Source organism: Canis lupus, chromosome 10, assembly GCF_011100685.1.
Source record: "Canis lupus familiaris isolate Mischka breed German Shepherd chromosome 10, alternate assembly UU_Cfam_GSD_1.0, whole genome shotgun sequence".
NCBI classification, from domain to species: domain Eukaryota; kingdom Metazoa; phylum Chordata; class Mammalia; order Carnivora; family Canidae; genus Canis; species Canis lupus.
The window spans coordinates 33,741,630-33,762,735 of record NC_049231.1 but is presented as its reverse complement, the minus strand read 5'-3'; positions in this window follow the sequence as shown (position 1 = coordinate 33,762,735).

The window sequence follows — 21,106 nt, the reverse complement described above, 5'->3', positions numbered from 1 at the left end:
TATTCTTTATGAAAATATGCAAAGATCAAATGCATAATGTTACCTGTGACACAGAGCTTCCTTTCAAAATACATTTATTTGGGCGGCCCTGGTGGCTCAGCAGTTTAGCGCCGCCTTCAGCCCAGGGCGTGATCCTGGAGACCGGAAATGGAGTCCCACATCGGGTTCCCTGCATGGAGTCTGCTTCTTCCTCTGCCTGTGTCTCTGCCTCTATCTCTCTCTCTGTGTCTCTTGTGAATAAATAAATAAAATCTTTTAAAAAAAATTTAAAAATACATTTATTTCAAAATGTTATTTTTATTAATTCATTTGTATTATTTATATTTAAATAAATGTCTTTAGATTAGGTTTTAAAATGTTAAGCAAATCATCATACAAGTTGTATGTGAATGTGGTGGAATTTGTGCAGATGGGGACTATGTGAAGTCTAGGAGGTATGGAGATGATGCATTAGCAAGTACAATCTAAAAGATGGCAGATGTGACATGCTGATCCCTTAGAGACCTGAGCTCAGTGTCTGAGTCATGGCTGACTCCCCAGAATTGGGTTGGCTCACAATAGGTGCTCAATAAGTTCTTACAATGGGTGGATGATGAATGGATGATGGGTGGATGGATGGGTGGAAGGACGGATGGATGGATAGATGGATGGATGGGTCGATGATGGATGGATGGGTGGGTAGATGAATGGATAGATGGATGGGTAGATGATGGATAGGTGGGTGAATGGATGGATGGATGGATGATGGATGGATAGTGGGTGGATGGATGATGGATGGGGAAATGAATGAAATAATCAGACCCCAACCTTTTGGAGTCATCATGATTTAGAGTTACAAAGGATGAGGCATGGTGTCAAAGGTGTCAGTGACTTCAGAGCCTGGGGGCGGGAAGGGGAAGCAGACATTCTTCCTCTGAGATGTCATCTGGATGCCCAAACCCTCCACACTGCCACAGTTAGCAACTGAGCAATGGAAACACTAGGCTAAGACAGGAAACACTAAGCTGAGGCCAGCTGTTTTGCCCAATCAAAATGTCATCCCTGGACCTAGGCACTGGCAGCAAATACCTAGTGAGCACAAATGGAAATAGCTAGAGCTATAAATGTTTGGAAATGCTGACTCTTGTAAGTCTGAACTTCTAGCCATTTGATGATGAGAAAGGCATCTTTCAGATACAGCCTACAGGTGCAGAGGGCACTAGGGACCAACAGCAGCTTAACGTCTAAAGAAAAGATAAGGAACACAAGTCCCTACACAGGTAGGAGCTCCCCTCACAAGCCAAAATCCAAAAGAGGGCATTTCTGTTGGCCTTTGGCAGAAGGGAGATGGTTAACTCATGCATCCAAGGACATCCTGTATAATTCAAACATCCTCTTTTTTTTTTTTTTTTTTTTTTTTTTTTGTGGCAAAATGCTTTAAAAGACATCATGGGCTCAACTTACTTTTGCAATCCTGGACAGTCCCTTCTGCTTTCACCTACCAGTTTCATGCTGTGAGATTTAAAGTGACACCATTTCCACCTCTTCCCTCATTTCAGCACATGAAAAGAACCTAAGGGAACATATATACAGGAAGTGCAGTCTTCCCCGGGCAGAGTGACTCTAGAACTACGGCTAAGGCCCAGGTCTGCATACAAGTCCTGAGTCCCTACCTGCTGACTTGTTCTCTCCACCTCTTTGTGGGTCAGTTTCCACCTCCGTTGAGTGGGACTAACATCCATTGGGCTGTTGTGAGGATTAAATGAGTTAATAAAGGCAAAGCATTTAGAAACATTCCTGGCACACAGCAAGCACTCATTAATGTTACCTATTACACCCTGTTCTTATCCTGTACCAGAAACATTCACTTTGAGAATATCACTTAAGCCTGGAAAATTAGGAATTATTCCAAGTTTTGAGAGTATCTCACTAAAGATCAAAGGTTAAGTGATTTAGCAAAGCCTAGCACAGAGGCAGGGCACGAATCAGGTTTGATACTAAACTCCTAGTCTTCCCATCTTTCCTACCATCTCACGCTGCTGCGCTAACCTAATTAAGCAATGAAAAACCATTTCCTTAAAGCGTTAATGCTACTTGGTTTATATTTTCAGTTTTTCAATCTAATAATAGAATTGTTAGATTCTATTATTGTTTTTTTAAAAATTGTTAATTTAAATTGTTTTTTGTCTAATGGGGAATATATGTGAACAAATGCATGTGTGTGCATGTGAGTGTATGTTTGTGTGTGTGTTGGGTTGAGAAGAGATGCCAAAATCTGACTCAAATGACCTTGAAGGCAAACCTGATTTCATCTTTCTTCTGTGACACTCAGTGGTAAGGGCATATGGAGGACACATCATCCACAGTGGCTCCTAGTCCCCTGGGAAGACCAGAAGGCTGAGGCTACTAAGGGATGGCTAGGAAAATGGGAGCCTGCCTTTGGTTCCAACTCCTTCCAGGACTTATCGTGAGCATAAGACATCTTCCCTTCCGAGGGACTACAGCATAGAGAATTAATAGGCAGAGATGAAGGAGAAAAGGAAAGAGCTTTGAGGGAGGTTTTCTCCACAGCCTGTGATTTTCCCTGAAAAAGGAAATGGGACAGAAGCATGAGCAAGGGGAGGTGAGAGGAGCCTAAAGGAAAGTAGAAGAGGTTGTCTTTTAGTTTTGTTGACTGTATCCTTTGCTGTGCAAAAGCTTCTTATCTTGATGAAGTCCCAATAGTTCATTTTTGCTTTTGTTTCTTTTGCCTTCGTGGATGTATCTTGCAAGAAGTTGCTGTGGCTGAGTTCAGAAAGGGTGTTGCCTGTGTTCTCCTCTAGGATTTTGATGGAATCTTGTCTCACATTTAGATCTTTCATCCATTTTGAGTTTATCTTTGTGTATGGTGAAAGAGAGTGGTCTAGTTTCATTCTTCTGCATGTGGATGTCCAATTTTCCCAGCACCATCTATTGAAGAGACTGTCTTTCTTCCAATGGATAGTCTTTCCTCTTTTATCAAATATTAGTTGACCATAAAGTTGAGGGCCCACGTGTGGATTCTCTATTCTGTTCCATTGATCTATGTGTCTGTTTTTGTGCCAGTATCACACTGTCTTGATGACCACAGCTTTGTAGTACAACCTGAAATCTGGCATTGTGATGCCCCCAGATATGGTTTTCTTTTTTAAAATTCCCCTGGCTATTCGGGGTCTTTTCTGATTCCACACAAATCTTAAAATAATTTGTTCTAACTCTCTGAAGAAAGTCCATGGTATTTTGATAGGGATTGCATTAAACGTGTAAATTGCCCTGGGTAACATTGACATTTTCACAATATTAATTCTGCCAATCCATGAGCATGGAATATTTTTCCATCTCTTTGTGTCTTCCTCAATTTCTTTCAGAAGTGTTCTATAGTTTTTAGGGTATAGACCCTTTACCTCTTTGGTTAGGTTTATTCCTAGGTATCTTATGCTTTTGGGTGCAATTGTAAATGAGATTGACTCCTTAATTTCTCTTTCTTCCGTCTCATTGTTAGTGTATAGAAATGCCACTGACTTCTGGGCATTGAATTTGTATCCTGTCACACTTCATCAAGATAAGAAGCTTTTGCACAGCAAAGGATACAGTCAACAAAACTAAAAGACAACCTACAGAATGGGAGAAGATATTTGCAAATGACATATCAGATAAAGGGCTAGTTTCCAAGATCTATAAAAACTTATTAAACTCAACAGCAAAGAAACAAACAATCCAATCATGAAATGGGCAAAAGACATGAACAGAAATCTCACAGAGGAAGACATAGACATGGCCAACAAGCACAGGAGAAAATGCTCCGCATCACTGGCCATCAGGGAAATACAAATCAAAACCACAATGAGATACCACCTCACACCAGTGAGAATGGGGAAAATTAATAAGGCAGGAAACCACAAATGTTGGAGAGGATGCGGAGAAAAGGGAACCCTCTTGCACTGTAGGTGGGAATGTGAACTGGTGCAGCCACTCTGGAAAACTGTGTGGAGGTTCCTCAAAGAGTTAAAAATAGATCTGCCCTACGACCCAGCAATTGCACTGCTGGGGATTTACCCCAAAGATATAGATGCAATGAAACGCCGGGACACCTGCACCCCGATGTTTCTAGCAGCAATGGCCACAATAGCCAAACTGTGGAAGGAGCCTCGGTGTCCATCGAAAGATGAATGGATAAAGAAGATGTGGTTTATGTATACAATGGAATATTCCTCAGCCATTAGAAATGACAAATACCCACCATTTGCTTCAACGTGGATGGAACTGGAAGGTATTATGCTGAGTGAAATAAGTCAATCGGAGAAGGACAAACATTATATGGTCTCATTCATTTGGGGAATACAAATAATAGTGAAAGGGAATAGAGGGGAAGGGAGAAGAAATGGGTAGGAAATAGCAGAAAGGGAGACAGAACATGGAAGACTCCTAACTCTGGGAAACGAACTAGGGATGGTGGAAGGGGAGGAGGGCGGGGGGTGGCGGTGACTGGGTGGCGGGCACTGAGGGGGGCACTTGACGGGATGAACACTGGGTGTTATTCTGTATGTTGGCAAATTGAACACCAATAAAAAATAAATTTATTATTAAAAAAAAGAAAGGAAAGTAGGAGAGGACAGCCCAAATGGGAGAAAGAAATGCCAGGAGACTTCAAGGGCCATTTACTAAGGAAGGAAAGAATGCTGCCTCAGTCTTCAGACCCTCCATGGGTCTTTCTTAGAAAAACAGCCTACAGAGTAAAATGTCAGCTGTGGTCCCCAGGGCTCCCCCGAGAGCTGATGGCATGTTCATGCAGCTCTGTGTGGGTTCATTCAGTCACCCAATAAACCCACGTTGAGCAGGGACTGTGGACTGTGGACTGGGAGCTGGGAACGGTGTGGGGCTCTGGGGATCACTCAGTGCTGGAAGGAAACCATGTCCCTGCTATCATGAACCTACTGTCCGATGGGGAAGACAAACAGTACACAGAAAGCCAGGCATGCTGATAAATAAGGAAAGGAACAGAGTATGAGCAGAGAGAGTAACAGGGCGTCCCTTCGGGGAGAACGCCTTGTGGGGAGCAGATAGAGAGAACTGGGGTGGAAGGAATCTTGTGTGTGGCTGGGCAGAGGAGAAAGCTGCTGTCAGGGCAGTTAGCCTAAAGTGCCCTAACGAGGGAGGGTGCAGCAAGGTGGGATCATTCAAGGGCAGGAGGGCCTGGCAGGATTTGGATTTTATTCTGAGGGTCTGTGGAAGTCACTTTGGGCCTCTGTCTTTGTACCTGAGAGGGCTTTCTTCCCAGCAATGTGAAAGATATACATTTTGAAAGCTTTAGCTTAAGGTAATATCTTTGTATTGTCTACACTTGGGGGATGGCTGGGGATCAAGGGTCATGCTTAGCACAAACATTTTTCTCTTAAGAGAGGCTCACAGTCTCAGCTGACATCAAGCCACTGGGAGCTTTGTCAACATACGGATGGATGCCGGGGCTCCACCCTAGGCCTCCCACATCAGAATCCCTGGGGGTGGGGTGGGGATGTCAAGGTCCAGATGATCCTGCTGCCTGGTCAGGGTGGAAACACCCCTGCCTTACAGAGTTCCAACTTACAACTTTAGCCTCAGAAAACTCCGGTCACACCAAAGACCACATCAAAGATGGTCCCCAAAGAATGGTTTTCCCTTTGTTGATAATGACTCAACCAAAGCATTTCTCCCCTGCCCCATTTACCTGCCTCGGGGTTCTTAGGAAAGTAAACCTGTCCATTTGTCAATATTTACTCTGTCTGCTGCCCTCAACGGAAGAAGGGAAAACTGTTTTCACTGTCAAACTAGTGTTTATACAAAGGATTTGTAAGCTTTCTCAGAGCTATGGAAAATCAATCACCCTCAGTTAACCTGTGCCCTTAATGAGGTGGTAGCTTTTCTCACAGTCCTATTCATCAGGGATGACAGTACATGGTTTGTCAACCAGTGGGAACTCAGGTTGAAAAGGATTTTGCCCAGAATCCCGGGGAGACAGATGCTCGAAGAGTAGCCCAATCTGAGAGGGCGAAGCCAGCCTTGATGATTCTGGAGGACAGCACTGGTGGGGCTCCATCTGGGATCCATTCGGAAGAGACTAGCAAATGCCAGGACTCTTGTAAGAAGCCAACACTCTGTGACACTCAGACAGCTTACCAGCCCATTATGTTTGCTCCAGTCAATGGTACGCCCAGCATTGCCTCCAAGGCAGGACTCTGCTCCTTTGAGTCAAAACCAGGCATGCGTTCCTGAGAGGTGGCTGTGTTGAGCTCCCGGGGAATGCAGTGCTTGTAGTTGGAACAGTAGCTGAAGCCAGCTTCAATCGGGCTACAGGAGACTCAGTCCAAGCCATGCGGTTCTGGACATCCAGGCCACCTGGGACAGACACACTGAAAAGCCATTTGCTGAGCTCAGAAGGAAAAACAAATGGATCACTGCCTTTGTCATTCAGAAGAGCCCTTGGGTTTCATGGGTCAGTCAAGGGACAAAAAGCAGACATATCTGAGAAAGCTTCACGGGCCATATACACTGCACCAGAAGTACAGCCCAGATGTGATGCTCTGACTCCCACTATGAGCCCAGTACTGAGCCAGACATGGAGAAGTAGACCAAGGCTCTAAACTATCGGGCAACTAACTCAGAGTCCATGCATTGCAACCTTTGGAGGGGTGCAAACTCCTCACAAGAAGAACAGAAGAATCTGAGTGAAGCCAGCTCTCCGTGGGGAAGTGGGGAGTGGAGGGAGAGAGATCCTTTACTGTATGCCTGACCACATGCCTGCAAGAGCTTTACGAATTTTAACTTAGTGAATTCTCCCAACTTAACACCGAGTTAAGTCTCACTATCTTTATTTTTTTAAATTTCTTTTTATTGGAGTTCAATTTGCCAACATATAGCATAATACCCAGTGCTCATCCTGTCAAGTGCCCCCCTCAGTGCCCGTCACCCAGTCACCCCCACCCCCCACTCACCTCCCTTTCCACCACCCCTTGTTCATTTCCGAGTTGGGAGTCTCTCATGTTCTGTCTCCCTCTCTGATATTTCCCACTCATTTTCTCTCCTTTCCCTTTATTCCCTTTCACTAATTTTTATATTCTCCAAATGAATGAAACCATATAATGTTTGTCCTTCTCTGATTGACTTACTTCACTCAGCATAATAACCTCCAGGTCCATCCACGTTCGAAGCAAATGGTGGGTATTTGTCATTTCTAATAGCTGAGTAATATTCCATTGTATACATAGACCACATCTTCTTTATCCATTCATCTTTCGATGGACTACCTGAGGCTCCTTCCACAGTTTGGCTATTGTGGCCATTGCTGCTAGAAACATCGGGGTGCAGGTGTCCCGGTGTTTCATTGCATCTGTATCTTTGGGGTAAATCCCCAGCAGTGCAATTGCTGGGTCGTAGGGTAGCTCTATTTTTAACTCTTTGAGGAACCTCCACACAGTTTTCCAGAGTGGCTGCACCAGTTCACATTCCCACCAACAGTGTAAGAGGGTTCCCCTTTCTCCACATCCTCTCCAACATTTGTGGTTTCCTGCCTTGTTAATTTTCCCCATTCTCACTGGTGTGAGGTGGTGTCTCATTGTGGTTTTGATTTGTATTTCCCTGATGGCAGGTGATGCGGAGCATTTTCTCATGTGCTTGCTGGCCATGTCTGTGTCTTCCTCTGTGAGATTTCTGTCCATTTCATGATTGGATTGTTTGTTTCTTTGCTGTTGAGTTTAATAAGTTCTTTATAGATCTTGGAAACTAGCCCTTTATCTGATACTTCATTTGCAAATATCTTCTCCCGTTCTGCAGGTTGTCTTTAAGTTTTGTTGACTATTTTGCTGTGCAGAAGCTTCTTCTCTTGATAAAGTCCCCTTCTTATCTTGATGAAGTCCCTCATTATCTTTAAAATAGGGATATACTAGGACTCACCCTGAGGATTTCCCTTCTATAGAATCTCAATAAAATAGTTTCTGGGATGCGCTTAGAATAGACCTAGCATGTAGTAAGTGCTCAATAAGTGTTACCTGCTTATTATTCTTATTACTACCTTTACTATCCCCATTTTACGATGAGCAAACTGAGGCTTGGAGAGGTTATGGCATGAGCCTGAGGAAAAATGGGCAGTGAACAACTGCCAGCGTCAAAAGCTAGGCCTTCCTGGCTCTAGAAACTGAGGTCTCCTTTGCCAGTCTATAAAGGCCTGTTCTGTACAAACTGTGTGGTGTGAGGACCTTGCTTCTTCCTGTAGAAAAGTCTGTGGGCCTGTGTGGGAGCCACTCTTGGCACCTCAGCTATGTGGGACTGCTGTCCCTTCGCTCTTGCCATCTGCCTCCCACATGGAGTTAGCCACACTCCGCAAGGCGTCCCAATCTGTCCTGATTTCTGGAAACAGGTAGCAGTGCTCTGGGCATCAGCATGTCCCAGTCCCTGTTCTCCAGGCCACTGTCGGCTGTCTGTGGTGGAAGACTCTACATGCCCTGTCCTGGAGGCCCTCTGCTTGGAGATGCAAGGGAGCAGAGATGCCCATACTCCTGAAACTTGGGCTGTCTCCCTTCCTAAGCCTACTGAGCTGGCACCTGACTGGGCCCTGCAGGGAGGTGGAGTGGCCCTTACTCTGAGAAGTCCTTTTAGGAAGGGATCTGCTGCAGCTGCTTATCACTCAGACCCCTGACAGTGCAAAGCTGCTGTATTAGTTCTCTTGCTGCTGTAACAAACTGCCACAAACTTAGTGGCTTCCAACAACACACATCACTCTTGACAGTTCTAGAGGCCAGAAGTCCAACATCCTGGTATCTTATAGGGCAGGGCTGGTTCCTCTAGAGACAACAGGGGAGATTCCATTTCTGGCCTCTCCTAGCTTCTAGAGGTGGCCTGCATTCCTTGGCTCATGGCCACATCATTCTAGTCTACCTCCATCATCACATCCCCTCTGACTGACCCTCCTGCCTCCCTCTTATAAGGATACTTGTGATTACATTAGACCCACACCAATAATCTAGAATAATCTCTCCATCTCAAGATCCTTAACTTTATCACATCTGCAAAGTCCCTCTTACCATGAAAGGTAACATCCACAAGATTCTGAGTATTAGAATGTGGACATTGCTGGGGACCATTATTCAGTCCATGGAGGTTGGGCTCCTGGGCCTTCTTCACTTACTCTTTCAGCAAGCTTGTACTGCACTGCACTCCAGCCAGACCCAGGCACTGCTTCCATGCCTTAGCAATAGCTGGACCCGTTTCATGAGTGCCCCCATGTTTATTAGCTTCTTGGGGGTATGAGTTACACTGTATTTGGCTCTGTCCCCAATTCCCCACCCATAACAATTGCTAACATTTATTATATGCCAGGCTCCATCTTGAGCACCATAAAAGCATGATTAATGTTAATGCTGTCAACAACTCTATGGCTAGGTACTATTATCTTACCATAGCTAGGGAAGCCAAGAGGTTTCTCATCTTGCCCAAGTCACGCAGCTGGTGAGTAAGGGCCATGACGACAGCCTGACTCCTGGGTCCTGCTCATAACCACTGTCCCACCTGGCATTCCAAATAGTAGCTCTCAACAAACACCTACTGACAGGTGGAAGAGGCAAACAGAGGCATTGAGAACTGCATATTCAGGGGATTTAAGTCTTCAGTGTCATGTGTAAGTGGACCTTTCATTAAAAAGAGTGAGGAAGGAAGGGACCATTGGTTCTAGGGTTGACACCAAGCACATACCTCATGGTCTGGGGGAGGCTGGAGCCTCAGAGGCTGCCAGAACCAGATCAGACATATTCAGTTAAAAGCTGTAACCCAACTCCTGGGCTCCCCATGAGGAAAGGCACCTGTCCGTTTTTGCTGACTAGCATATCTCTCAGGTTTAAGGCAGTTTCTTCCTAGCATAGATGTTTGAGTGATGCATTTTGAATCATGACATGACACAGAATGGAAGATGAAAGTCTGGAGTGACTTAGTCTGTTCGCCTGGCAAGCAGGGCCTGAGGTGGCAGGTCCATGTGAAGTAAGCCATTGCACTGGGGCCACCTCTGAGCAGAGGGGTGAAGGGAAGGGCAATGAGGCAGGCAAGGAGGAGCATTAATTTTCTGTTGCTGTGTTACAAATTACCCCAAACTCAGTGGCTTAAAACAACAAACACATGGTTTCTGTGTTAAGCCACAGGGGTGGCTTAACTAGGTAGTTCTGGCACAAGACCTCTCAGAGTTTTCTTCATGTCATAGGCTGGGGCTCTAAGATTTCCAGGCTTACCTATGAATCTGTTGTCAGGAGACCTCAGTTCCTGGCCACAGGGGCCTGTTCGTGGGGCTGCTCACATGTCATGGCAGCCAGCTTCCCCTAGAGTCAGTGATCTGAAAGAGAAAGGTAAAGTATAGTAGTAACTTGCTCGGGCTGCCACAACAACAGACCACAGACCAAGTGGCTTCAAAAATTCATTTCTTATAGTTCTGGGGGCTGGAAGGCCAAGATGAAAGTGTCTGCAGGGTTTGTTTCTCCTGAGGCCTCTCTTCTTGGCTTGCAAGACAGCCACCTTCTAGCTGTGTCTTCACATGGTTTTCTCTGTACACACATCCCTGGTGTCTCTTCCTCCTCTTACAAGGACACTGGTCCTATTGGATCAGAGCCCACCCTAATGGCCTCATTTTTCATTTAATTATTCCTCAAAGACCCTCTCTCCAAATCCAGCCACATTCTGAGGTACTGGGGGGCCCAGCTCTGATATGTGAATTTCTTGGGGGGGGGGTGGATAGGGACACAGTTCCACCAATAACAGACAACCCAAGGAGGAAGCCATAGTTTTTTATAACCTAATCTTGAGAGTGACGTTCCATGACTTCTACTGAATTCTGTTTTCTAGAAGCAGGTATTCAGTCCCATCCACACTCAAATAGAGGAGGATGAAATTCTGTCTGCTGAGGGGAGGAATACTAGAGAATCTGTTGATTCTTTAAAATCAATACAGAGGGAGAGCCAAGAGCAGGATGCATTATTGAATTAGCACAAGCTAAGTGTAACTGGCTCTTGGCTACTGTGGGACCATCCTCTGAGGATGTGTAAATTGAGTCTCAGGACCATCTGTGGCAAGAGAAATGGAGAACTGATTCACCAGCTTCCATTTTCAGTTGGTTAGAGCCCCTCACCAGGGGCATTATCTGCCTGGACTCCAGGTTGCCTGAGCAAGGCATCCAATGGTGTCAACAGGGAAGCCCAGGCTGGAGGTGAGAGGTTTGTGCATGGGCCAAGCCTGGGCATCAGGCTGCACCTACAGGAAGCAGGTCAGGACCTACCTGTCAGAACCTCAAAGAGCTGACAACCATGTGGTACTGGGACAAGATAGAGAGGTCAGAAGGACCTGAAGTGGTACATAGCAGGCTATGACATGAATCTGATATCAATCAATAGCTCACTTACTATTAAATCTTATTATTAAAAATATTTGCCACCAAATTTAAAATTTTTGATCTTAGAGTGTAACCGAGAAAATCCTCAGCACTCTGCTCTCCAGCTGCCACTATGGTGACTGCTTGAGACCTTTGCAATGGTGGTAGGAGAGGAGCATGGCTCCTTCTGGCTGGTCGTAGCAGTGGAGAGGCTCCGTGTGGGTGTCACACCTGGGAGCTGTCCTCTTCTGCTAGGGACTAATCAAAGCGAAGCCCCTGCTCCCTCAGAGCTACAGTGGACTTACATAAAGTCGCTTTTGTTAACACTTTGACCCACCGGAACAAAGTGTAGTTTGAGTATTATGCTGTTCTTCTCCATGTTCTTTTCTTCCTTTTTTGTATATTCTTCATGTGTGGGTTGGAGAGGATTTATCATAGATGTTGCTTAACATGAATTTGGAGATATTTCCCCGCTGAGGAGGCAAAATTGGCATTGCCCTTTAAAAAAAAAAAAAAAAAAAAAAAAACAAAACAAAACAAAAAACTCATCCTCACAAGAAGTGAAGCATTCTAAACAAAACTTCTTCTCCTAAGACTCATGGCCTAAATGGGAAAGAAATCTCAAAAAATGAAATCTGATTCTTAAAGGCTAAGTATTGGGACAAATACTAGGATACCAAGTAATGCTACAAACATCTGCACTCTAACCTCATCTGTTAGCTTGATTATTCTGTCATATATTATTATTCAAACTTTATAAACATTTGTTAGCTCAAAAAAGCAATTAGCTGTTTTAAAATTTATCTAGCGAACCATTCCCTTTACAATATCTATATTAGCATTGCATGGTTTCTACTATTTGAAACATCTGATAACTTTTATATTTAAAATTAATAGTTTTAATTGCTTCATTAATTATTACAGTATTTTGCAATAACAAGTACTTGAGTTGCTCTAGCAAACTGATGGAACTTCAATGTATGAAGTACAGAAGAAGAATCTTCACTCCAGGATATACTTAGCTTGTGGTCCTCTATTTGAAAATACATATTCAGGAATGAACAATAATTTCAAGTGACATGCTTCTATTCCACTGGGTAGACATGCTGTAACTTGCAGGGTCACAAGAGCATAGATCATGCAGACAACCCGATGCAAGAGACTATGCTAACACAGGTACTCAGTGATTGGTGATTTTCTAAAGGCAAAGCCAAACCCATGGAGGCTAAATGCAGGGGCTGGTGGGCTGAAGAAATAAGTAGCACATGTAAAGTTGTATTGAAATGATCTCATTGCCCATCCAACGCAAACCAAACTGTGAGCCTGATGAGGGCCAGGTTTGTGTCCAATGTGGACAAAAGTGATTTGATATCTCTACTTCCTAGCACAGGGCCTATCTATCATACAGTTGATGGGATCAAACTGATGGCACCCATAAAAGGCTTCCTGAGGTTGGCTGCATTCTCTGGGCAACAGCAGCTTCACACTTTCCTAAAGCCACATCCTTAGGCTTAGAACTCTGCTTCCAGGCCCTGCCTCTGTCTTCTGCTGGGCACAGCTGACCCAACCATGCCACGGCCCAGGTTGTGCCTCATCAAAAGCAGAGTATCTTTGCCATAAAATCAGAAAGGAATGTAGTGTCTAGAGATAGAACCAAAGAGATATATAGAGAGATATATAATATCTAGAATACAGATATACCTATAGATATATGATATCTATATCTATATCTATGACTGTAAGTCGAGAGAGAGAGAGAGAGAGAATGGAGAAGTGTGAGAGAGAGGGAGACTAAAGATCTGGCTCAGGTGATTATGGAGGCAAAGGAGTCCCAAGATGTGCAGCAAGTTGGAGACCTAGGAGAGCTGTGGGTGTACTTCCAGTCCAAGTCCCAAAGCCTAAGGGCCAGAAGAGCTGAAGGTGTAAACTCCAACCTGAGTCCAGGGGCAGGAGAAGACTGATGTCTCAGCTCAAAGACAGGCAGTAAGAATGAATTCTCAGCCTTTTTGTGCTATTTAAGCCTTCAACAGACTGGATAAAGCACCCACATTGAACAGGCAATCTGCTTGACTCAGTCTACCTATTCAAATGTTAATTTCATCCAAAAACACCCTGGGGACCACTGTCCCACCTGGCATCCCAAATAGTAGCTGCACTCTCTGGGGACACTCTCTGAATAATAGTTAACCAAATATCTGAGCATCCCACAGTCCAGTCACATTGACACATAAAATTAACCATCACAGGAATCAAGCTGCCTGTGTAGCTCCCAGGAAGTCTGGAAATCCTATAAAATCCTAAAAGTATGGGAAGAACATACGTTTTGGCACCCAGTCGAGTGAATTTGAACCCTACTCTACCACTTAAAGCTGTGTGACCAAAACCAAATTATTTCTCATCTGTAAAATGGACACAACACTATACATTTTGCAGGGCGAATTTCAGGAGTCATTGAAATGTTATATTATCAAGTGCCTATCTCATCACCTGATGCATCACCTGACGCTCCCTTTTACCAAGAACACCTCTGCACTGGCCTTCTTAACAACTTTTTTGTCCAAGCCTGAACAATTTCATAGTTGCATGCAGATTCCTCATGACCTATAAGGTCCTCAAGCCCCAAACCTGGCCAGGAGCTCTAGCACCCCTTTTGTGAACCCCTAGAGCCTTCTATCTAACATAGAGTTCAGTGGACACCTGTGTCTCAGTATCATTTTTATTTTTTTCAGTCTGATCGAGTTCTATGAAGGAGGCAGCTATATCTCAGAGGAATTCTCTCCTCTTTTCCTGACCCCCCAAAACACACTCGCAACACAGGACTTGGCACACAGAAGTCTCTTAGCGAAGACTGAACTGAATCCAAATATAAAACTGATCGTGAGAAGACAGTGATTTCTTTTAATAAAGGAGAATTCCTTTATCCTTACTCCTAACATGCTCAAGGAATCCACCTATCTCATAGGTCTGAGCACTGGAGTGAGGGCCCAAGTGAGTCATATATTACACAGCCAACCCATGTGGACTGTCCAAAGGCCACATAGTGCCCACCTGGAACCTGGGTGTCTCACAGGCATCGTGAAAGTATACTGGAAAATTCTAGACACAAAAATTCCGGATGTAAATCCCTGCTGCCATTTTCTGTATTATTTTAGCAAATGAATGAAACTCTGTTGCTCATTTATGACAGGAGAGTAAGAATGCCCACATCATAGGGTCGTATAAGGATTTAATAAAATAATATGCAAGTATAGTAGGAGCAGCATAGCATAGCATAGCTGGGACTCAGAGGTCAGGTTCAAATCTCAGCTTCTCTGCTTACCTGCTGTGTGATGCCAAAATAAGTTGCTTATTTTCTTGTGCTTCAGTGTCCTAATCTGTAAAATAGAGATTATAATAGCACCTAGCTTTTGGGTGCTAGTTGTAACATTGAACGAGATAATACATGTAAAGTGCTTAGAACAGACGAGCATGGAACAGGGTAAAGCTTGATAAATAGTAGCTATTATTACAGAAAGGGCCAGCTTGGTCCCTGGCATTTCATGGGCACCCAGTAAATGGCAGCTACTGTTAGTTAAATGGGTGGTCAGTTGAGGAAAACAGGAAACCCATTAAAAACAGCAGGAACAAGAGCTGTATCCTGAGCAGAAGCTGAACTTTGCAACTAAGGAAATGTTCTGGAGGCAAAGCCGACATCTTGCCCCATCATCATTATTAATGCACATGCACCACATATTCTGCAGTTGCGGGGAGAGCAGACACAACAAACTTTGTACCCTGAAAGTATTAAAAAAAAAAAAAAACTATGTCTGGTTCTGGTCTCCCAAATGAATGAAACCTTGAACCTTTCCACATTAGCAGAATCCCCTAGCAAAAACAACTGTGTTCCTAATTTTTTCAATGTTGATAGCTGAAGATATGTCACAACCTTTCTGCATATGATAATCATGCAAGAATGCTGCTTTTTCCCCACCATGAACAGACTGACGCATACTTGGTGACCTTGATGATCTTGTGGTTTTGTTCTTTAAATACCTTTGTGTTTCGTATTTGGAAAGCCAGTTCTAGTGAAGCCTGACTCCTTTCCTTTGTTGTAAGTCAACTTCTTTTCTTTACTAAACTTATGTCTCTAAGTCTTCCAAAGACAGTTATTAAGCTAAGGGTAGCTAGTTTATTATTTGCCATTTCCTTCTGAAGTTGCTGACCATGATGCCACCCATGGATGAAGCTTTTATTAAAGAGTCTGTGGCCAGGATGTGAGTGTTGGAAGGAGCATAATGGGGCAAGGTAAGAAGATCCACGTTGATACATCTGGCCCCAGATGAAATGGATTATCTGGTTCACCTGTTACGTAATGTGGATGCACTTGTTAGATCACAAGAAGCTACACAAAAGCTGTGTTAATTAAGATGAAAGATAACTCCATCTGAACTTCAAATCATGGAACATGATTTACTTATTCAGAGTGGCTATGTCAGTTTGCATTCCCACCAACAGTGCAGGAGGATTCCCCTTTCTCCTCATCCTCACCAACACCTGTTGTTTCTTATATTGATTTTAGCCATCCTGACATGTGTGAGGTGATATCCCGTTGTTGTTTTGATTTGTATTTCTCTGATGATAAGCATCTTTTCATGTGTCTGTTGGCCATCTGTATATTCTCTTTGGAGGTGTCTTTTTTTCCTCAAAGTTTAAAAGAGAACTACCACATGATTCAGCAATTGCACTACTAGATACTTACTCAAATATAAAATACTAATTCAAAAGGATATATGCACCCCTATGTTTATAGCAGCATTATTTATGATAGCCGAATTATACTAGCAACTCAAGTGTCCATCAACCAATGAATGGGTAAAGAAGATGTGATTTACACACACACACACCCACACACACACACACTGGAATATTACTCAGCCATCAAAAAGAATGAAATCTTGCTATTCGCAATGACATGGATGGAGCTAGAGGGTATAATGCTAAGCAAAATAAGACAATTATGATATGGTTTCACTCATACATTGAATTTAAGAAACAAAACAAATGAACAAAAGGAAAAAGAGGGAGGCATACATTCAAGTATTTGCAAATAAAGATATATAAACTATATCAAATACTAACATTTATATTGATTTAAAGTCATATATAAGATATCTTATTAAAATGTATTGTAATATTTGCAAATCATAATGTTGATGTGGTCTAATATTGATTTTAATAGAATGCAACACAATAATTAAATATTAGTATTAAGTATATTAATATATAAGGTGATATATTTATAAATACTATATAAAGAAATATATTCTTATAATTTTTAACATAAGCTGGGTCAACAAAGTTAATTTGAAGCATTTCTGATTGTGATTTGGAGCAATCCTTAGGGGTTTTACTTTCATGATTACATAGAATGGTTTGCAATATGTGTAGATATAATTTGAACACCAGCTAGATACTTTGAAAGTGCTCCAGGGTATTTGAAAATAGTTTCCTCTCTTGGTAACTTAAATGTTACCCATAACATTTGTATTAGTTCATCCAAGCTGCTATAACAGAATACTGTGGACTGGCTTGCTTATAAACAACAGAATTTTATTTCTCACAGCTCTAGAGGCTGGACATGCAAGACTACAGTGCTGGTCTGGTGAGAGCCCACTTCCTGGTTTACTAGGCTTCTTTTCTCAGTGTCCTCATGTGGTAAAGGGAGAACTCTGGTTACTTCAACCCCTTATAAGGCACTAACCCCATTCACAAGAACTCCACCCTCATGAACTAACCACCTCCCAAAGGCTACATTTCCTAATACCATTACCTTGGGAATTAAGTCTCAACAGATGAATTGGTGGGAAATGGCGGGGGAGGGGGGGCACAAATAGTCTATAGTAGGATTCCCATACAAAACTGAATTTTAACCAAGGCCCTGATTGAATTATTACAAAGACCAAATTTTGTAGAGCAAAAACACTGTTAGCTGACATTTATTGAGAGATTTCCCTGTGCTTGGCCCTGTGCTAAATGCTTAATCTGCATTATGGCATTGAATTTTTATTTTACATTTCCCTCTGAGATAGTGTAACTGGGACTCCCTTCAATTTTTGTTGAGGAATATACTCTGCCCAAGATGAAGCAAACTGTACAGGACTGGATGAGTATTTGAGCCCAAATATTTCAGACTCTTGAATCTGGAGCTCTTACTATGCCATTTCTCGTGGTCTGTTTTACTCTATTCATCCCCTCACTTATCTAGTAAACATATGGTCTTTGAGTCACACTGTAATGGGGAACTGTTCAAAGTGCCGAAGAAAATGAGACAGAGAAGCCACCCTTGTAGAGCTTACATTGCTGGGTAGAGGTGATGGGAGACAGAAAAATATGCAGATAACAGAATACAGAGTGTGTCACATGGTGGTGAGGTGGCTGTGGAGAAAAAAAGGAAGCAACCAAGATGGACAGGGGATACTGGGGGAAGGAGTGGGCTGACCACTTTAAATTGGAGAAGCATACTTCCCTATTGAATGGACACCTGGGGGAGGCAAGGAGGTTACTTTACCTGTTCTGAAGGGAGTTGCATTTCAGGCAGGGACAACAGCAGGTGCAGATGTCCCAGGGTGGAGTCTGTAGGGCTGTTCTAGGAGGACCACAGAGGTCATCATGGGTGGAGCTGAGTGATCTGGGTCACTAGTCCTCTAAGTTCTGCCCTTGGACCAGCAGCATCGGCACCACCCAGGTCCTAGTTAGGAAAGTGCAAATTTTTAGGCTCCATTCCACACCTGCAGAAATAGAAACTCTGAGGTGGAACCAGCAGTGTATTGTGGTGTGTTTGGGAGGGGGGGGGACTTTTTATTTTGAAATAATAATATTTATGGAAAATTGTAAAGCTAGTACAGATATTTTCCTTATACTCTACTTTCCCTAATATTAACACCTTACATAACCAAGACTAACACTGGTACAATACTACTAACACACAAACTATATTTGGATTTTACTAGTGTTTGCAATCTTTGGTTTAACAAGTCCTCAAGGTGATGTCCACTAAAGTTTGAGGACCACTGATCTAGGGGGAAAGTAAAGGAGAGGAAGCCAGGGAAATTGGGGGAAGTCCAGACCTTGTAGGTTCTTACCGGCAATTGTAAAGCCTTTAGCTTTTTCTCTAGGTGAGATGGAAAGCTACTGGAGGGTTTTGAGCTTAAATGACATTTTCCTAATGTGGTCTAATGTGACCACCATATTTTAAAATTGGAAAGGCTTTTCCCTACCCCAACTCAATCCTTGCACTCTGATCCTCCTTCTCTTTGCTTTATTTCCTTACAGTCTTTGTTTCTTTCCCCTTATTTATTATGCTTATTTTATCATTATTTGTCTTATTCACTGATATATTCCCAGCACCTAGAACAGCTCCTGGCATTCAGCAAGGGCTCCACAAACATTTGGTGAATGAAGAAATGGCCTACAAAGAAAAAATAATACAGGGAAGGAGTGAACTGTTCTGACATTCATTTTGAATGAATAAGTACTGAGTAAAGAAAAAAACAATAAAAGGAGAGGGCAGAGAGGCAGAATGGGCAGGGAGAAGCAGGAATACCAGTTAAGAGACTTCTCCAATGACCCAGGAGAAAGAAGATGATGGGTTTTGTGTCTTACTTATATTAGTTGAACAGACATTAACATTACAGCCATCTGAAAAAAAAAAAAAAAACTGTTTAAGAAGAATTCTGGGAAGTAACTTTTGAAGATAAATCAACTTTGTATTTTAAGAATAAAAAATAAACTCCTGATATTTGGTTATTTAAAAAGAATTTCCTGTGCATGTGCAAAATACCCAGCTTTTATTCTCTATTAAGACATGCAAAGTCTATTATTACAGCCTTGATGTTTAACTTACCATCAAAAGGAGTAGGCCAGGATGGCCAGATCTCAAGTTCAAGGATGTTAAACACTATTCAAAATATGCCCCAGGCTTAAAGTGCTTTGTTTAATACTAAAGAACATGGTTCACAAAAGACATACTCTTTCTTCCAGAAATAGGAAGAGCATATGGGGGTCATTGACATAATATCCTGAAAGTAGTGTGGCATTCTAGAGGCAAAGAAAGCACATGAGGTCTAAAGTCTAGAGACTGACTTCCAAACCTAGTTCTGCCTTGTACTAGCTGTGGGACCTGGGATAAGTTACTCAACTGCTCTGGAAATCTATTCACCTAATCATCACTAATAATAGTGCCTGGCACTTTGCATGTGGATCGGGGTGGAGAGCTTTATGATTTTCATTTTAGCAAGGGAGGCTGCTATTGAGTTGCCAAATGCCTGTATCCCTAATTGGGAAGATAACAAGTCATTTTCCAGGAAATTGTTTTGTTTTTGGAAGACTCATTCAAAGGCCCCTTTTGGTTATGTGGATGTAGGATGAGAAGAGCCCCATTGCTCTGGAGGAAGGACTCAAGAGGACAGTTTCTTGGCTTAGAAAAGGCCACTCCTTCCCAGTCTCTTCCAATTTTGCATGAGGGCAAAGGGGACCACTGGGAGAGGGCTGAAGGGGCTAACTTCTTCTCTTTGTAGGTTCCATGACTAGAACCTCTCTGATGGGCGGAGGTGGACTTGACTGAGGTCAGCTGGCAGGAAAGGATCCTCTCAGGGGCTTGGGAAGGGGAAACAATACACATGTTTGTTATTATCATAGAGTAAACATCAATAATCACTAACATTCAAACTTCTTTGCAGTTAAGAAGGCATTGTCACATGTATTAACATCATCTTCACAAGAGCATGGTTTGGCCTGACTTCCCAGAATGAGGAAACTATGTCCCTCCTCCCAGTACACCTAGGAAAAATTCCCCTGGGATTCCATCCAAGAAATGCTCTAGCAGATATCCAGCATCTGCAGATTCAGATACTTGAATAGCAGCCTCTCCCCCGAACATCTTGCCCTTAAATCTTTTTTGAAATCTTTTTCTCCCCCTTTCATCACCAACCACTCATTCTCTCCCCTCAACTATAATTCTTGAGACCCATCAGTTCAACTTGTGTCTCACTCTTTCCCTAGCTTTTGGTGTCCTGGTCTACCTCCTGGCTTCTACTTTTATCTTTCCTCTTTAGCTTGATGATTGCATATTTACATCCTTCTGTGTTCCTCTCTGCCAACTCAACCTGGCCCTCAACACCTTCCTTGGTACATTGCCCCATAAGTTTCTCCCCATACTTCCAGTAATGGAACCTGGACAGCAAACTCCATCTGGTAGATGATGAACGACCCAGATCCATACAATCAACCCAACTGTGTCACCCCAATGTCATTCCAGCTTTCAGAACCTCCCACACCTGTACCTTTACTCTTTCCCCCACACCAGTTCATCTTTCACTTGTAAGAACATTAGTGACATCCCAGCCATGAAATGTGTTTATCAAAACAAGAAGTGTTTCATTCAGTAGAATAAGATTTCATCACATTTTTTCCCCTGGGTTGACAACCTGCCCCACCCCACAATCATGGCTAGAGTGGTTCTTTTTAAGGTGACTAGTGGGCAGCAGTATTAAGGCCATTCATCCTAACCTGAATCAGAACTGTTGGACCAATAAGACATGGCTGCAAAAAGGCCAGTGGGTAGCCTGAGCAAAAGAAATGGCCTCAGGGGGCTGGAATCTGCCAAACAGCTGACCAGTGAAATATAAATTGGCAACAAGGCCCAGTCCCCATTTCAAAGGGGAAATTAAAACCAGGCTTTCTGAGAGGGCAGGC